The sequence below is a fragment of the Sinohyriopsis cumingii genome, chromosome 13, assembly GCF_028554795.1.
Source record: "Sinohyriopsis cumingii isolate HCF-2022 chromosome 13, ASM2855479v2, whole genome shotgun sequence".
Lineage (NCBI taxonomy): Eukaryota > Metazoa > Mollusca > Bivalvia > Unionida > Unionidae > Sinohyriopsis > Sinohyriopsis cumingii.
Window position 1 is genome coordinate 31,943,504 of NC_142973.1, and position 4,570 is coordinate 31,948,073.

General features: G+C 35.6%; 1 pseudogene; it reads right to left on the bottom strand.

The window, feature by feature from the left end:
• Window positions 1–2,020: 2,020 nt before the first annotated feature.
• Window positions 2,021–3,513, bottom strand: LOC149785152 (uncharacterized; annotated as a pseudogene).
• Window positions 3,514–4,570: the final 1,057 nt, after the last annotated feature.

A 4,570-nucleotide genomic window follows, 5' to 3' on the forward strand; every position in this document is an offset into this window, starting at 1 on the left:
ACATAATGCCAACAGATGATCATAACAACACTTACATAATGCCAACAGATGATCATAACAATACTTGCATAATGCCAACAGATGATCATAACAACACTTACATAATGCCAACAGATGATCATAACAACACTTACATAATGCCAACAGATGATAAGAATTAATGTTGCATTTCAAGAAATGTTTACCATGTCCGTACCTTTTTACAGATGTAGATAACTGAATACATCCAGTGATATTAAGAATTTATGTTATATTTTTCTTAATTCTCTGTGTTTGTGCTGTTTAGATGTGCATGTACGAAATCTTCACCTATGGGCATTATATAAGAAGAGGTATGAACTTAAAAAATTCTGTTTTCATCAATTTATGGTGGAAAGATGATATTTTGATTGCCTAATTTTTTTTTATTTATTAGAGTTATTTTTTGGAGAGGGGGGTGTATTAAATCATATATTATGAAAGGTTTACGGCAGCCAAAATGATGATTTTGGTTTGCATTCCTTATCACACGAGAAACGTAGGAACGGTAAGTCTCTAGAAACTAAGGCGCTTTCGAATAACGATCGCACGTGTAATCAAGAACTTCTATCAATTTTCGATACTCCTCGATATTATTTTGGGGTGACCCGTATGCACAGAATAAGCAAATATGTTGCCTTCGTTAATTAGTAGTAGTAGTAGTAGTAGTAGTACAGGGTTTTCTACCATACGGAGGTATTCACGTACCTTCAAGCAATATGTATTGTTTTATTTTTTTAAATGTTTAATTAACCCAATACATGACGAAATAGATCTTTAGACAGAAGACTCTTCTTACTAAGTAACTGTATCGCCATCAATTATATAATCCGATTTCTTAATGAGATCCGTTCTTTTTTCGGATGCATGTATGTGTGCGTTAATGGCAAACGAAAAGGAAGTAATTTGTGCAAACATGATACACACCTCCATTCAATCAGCCATAGGTTTATGCAGTACATGACACCTATTATTGGTGGAGGAAGAACCCGGGAAAACCCGGTAAAAACCGTTGACTGGCAGCTTTCTCACATACCCATATTGACTGAGCCAGAGAATCGAACCCATGTGAACAGAGGTGAGATGGCAGTGATCGCTAAAGGCAAGAGCTTTGAACCACCCAGACACACTGTATGTATGTATGTATGTATGTATGTATGTATGTATGTATGTATGTATGTATGTATGTATGTATGTATGCTATATATTGCATGTGTGTGTGTGTGTGTGTGTGTGTGTGTGTGTGTGATTTGGATTTTTAACGTAGCTTTTAACAATTTTTCAGTCATATCGCTACGATGTCTGCAATGTGGCAGTTTTTAGTGATATCTAGCACTGGGGCATCATGCCGCAGACATGTAGCATGATGTCCCACCCAGTCACATTATCCTGACACCAGGCCGACTAACCTCTTAATGCTGAGCGCCAAACGAGGCAGCTGCTAGTACCATTTTTGTAAGTCGTTCAAAAATGTTCCTACATTGAACATAATTGTAAGATATTGTATTCGATACAAACATCAGTATGTTATCTTCAGTAACAAAGCTAACTGTAAAGACAGGCTATTGCCTCTGATTGCCATTAGGAAAATTAGACGAAGAAAATGATGATGATGACGACAATGCTGAAACAATTGATCGATCATATGGTGAATACATTCTACATGTCTGATACAATCTGCTGAGGAATACAGGTGGATAGTTAATTACGGAAGATTGAGGAGGGAAGTCCAGAATATTTTGAAAGAATAAACAATATGAGAGCAATACTGCAGTTTTAAAAATTTCCAGGCTTCGTTCCACTCCATATCGTACTAGTACGAAATGCAGAAAAGTTTTAATAAGCTGAGTGCCAAATGCTGAGAAATTTTTTTCTGAACAATTAGGGGCACTCGACATTCGCCGTGTAATATGCTCATATTGTTCTTCAAATAAATATTTGAACATCAATCACTAAATAATACAAAGCGAAGACCGATGAAACTCTATTTTATATTGTCACTGATAAAATACAGTACTCGTAGTGTGATGTACGTAGACCTCAAAATGGAGATTTAGGCTTACTTGCAGTATATGAATGTCGATTTTTTGATACAACGTATAAAAGAGACGACGTATATGCGTAAATTGATTAAAATCTACAAAACAAGATATGAAACTACGTCAGTGGCCGACTGAGTGTAAGTGGCGCCGAAGGCGACGATGATGGCTCCGCCAACGATTTTCATGCAATTTAATTTTTATCGGCTGTTTTTGGCGTTCCAGGGGCATCCAAAGAACACAATTAATATGCGTCTCATATAGATATTTGAAGAGCAGTACATTATTAATGTGTCAAAATTAAGTAGAATTCATGTCTGCGGCAAAATGTTGTGTGCAAAACATTGATAAAATTAAAGTCATCCAATGTTACGATATGAGATTCTTAAAGAAATCGCAGTTGTCATGAAAATCCAAGGCATCAGTTCAGGAAATATTAGAGGGGAAACGATTATAGATGCGTATTGGCAAGGCAATGTTTACTGAATTGATACCCCATATACCAGCAGTTTTTGTCAAACAATCGTAAATGTCTCTTTCGGAATGCAAAGATGTTCCGGTTTAGTTGTCAACTATTAATTCAAAACTGTCATCCATCTTTCTGTGCAAAGAACACAAGTTCGTGGAGATTTTGTCGCTAAGACATGAAATATTGCTATCGGAAGATGACAAATTAGAACATCTTTTAGAAGCAAAAGTTTTATATTCTCAAGAACATTTTTAGTATCGACTCCAAAACTTCTAAATATGATCACAAAGTCTCTATCTTCTTTCACCATGTACTGCAAAAGCTTGTAAAATGAAGGCAAGATGCAATTATATCTGCATTTATCTCTCCCGAGGATGGTTAATTACCCATGCTCCTCTTCGACGTACGATGATTTCCATCGCAAGGATTGCTTCAGGGACTCAGCATGAGACTCAAAGTTCCCAGGGTAAGGAAGAATGGCGCTGTCCTCCATCAGGTGTCGCTTCAATCTTATCTGTTCAAACTTGTAATAGTTCACAGATCCTTTCTCTCTATGGCTTTGAGACAAGGAATCATGCCCTGACAAGTGATTATTCAAAGCATCTTCCAAAACTGGCAGAATCAAGAGAGACTATAGTCTTATTTACATTAAAATGTAAAATCAATTTCCTGTTTTCTTTCCTCGTCATACTTTTGATCTCCCATATGTAACGAATGAAATATTCGTTGTCTCAGATTCTCTGCAATTGTATCCATAAAGGAGATAATGCGTAATGTACATAGCATAGACTTTGACCTCTTCGACTGTCACAATAATAACCTATCTTCTGAATGCACACGAGCCCTTAAAAATGTAGACGGAATTGAAAATCACTTTTAAATGCTTGAATTGTCGTGATGAACATTAAGGTTTGTTGACACATAATCATTTTATAAAGTGTTATGGGTGAGCCAATACAATTCGTGCTCCTTTGTACAGTCGCGAGCTTTTACATGTTCCTCATTTATTTCCCACATTATGCTACTGTTTATGTCTGTATCGCTTACGACTATGTTTACAAATAAATAAGCAAAGGCGAGTCAGCCGAGAAAAATCAATGTATGAATCAAACAGTTCCTAAAGAGTAAATTGTGTTTATTCATTCAGGCTTAAGCGACGGCTGTTTATATTCTTATATGAATGCCCGGGTATTTACACACCGCCACTGCTGCTAAATAGAACGCATTAAATCAATAAATTCATAAATTATTCAGCTTTAGATGAACTCGGAGAGCTATGACAAAATGGGTGGTCTCTTCACCTTCCATAATCAGCTTTATTCATGGCGACTGATATGTTATTATTTTTTTTATCCCATAAGTAAAAAGTCATCTGCTTACAGCGTTTGAGGCAGCAGCGAATATTCTTCCAAATTATTTGTTTTTCTATCAATCTCCTGACGTTTTTCTCACTTCTTATAGCATCAAGTAGTTTTTACGATCGTTTCATACTGAGAATATACACGTGTCTTTTATTACTTGCACTGATCAAATATAAATGTACAACGTCGTGCAGTGTACGTCACTTTTACTATTCGCAAGTTATTAAGAGTAATTCAACATATGAATGATATGGTGTTGTTGCTGTTTTGGGATTAGCGCCTTTATTTCAGCATTTTTTCAGGGTATTATAGTGTTATGTATATTTGATTTAATTTATATCTGGTTTAATTAGGCTAGAATAATTCAGAAAACTTTGTGGCAAGATTTTTCTAAAATGACTTCTAAAGTGGAAATCTTTCTTTCAAATCCTACCCAGGAACAATTAGATTTTTTCAAAAAGATGAATTGATTTAACTTGCCAGAAAATACGATCTTTCTGAGGTAAAGGCGTCCTTAACGAATTTTTGTTCAGTATTTGGTAGAAAAGAGTGTTTTGGATAAAAGGGCTTTGGTTTCGATCAGCAAGTCTGTAAGTGATTCTAACATAAAAGTAAAGGAATTAGAATCAAAATACAACATGAAATTGAAGTTGAGGAAGCTGGAACTTCAGAAAGATAAAGAA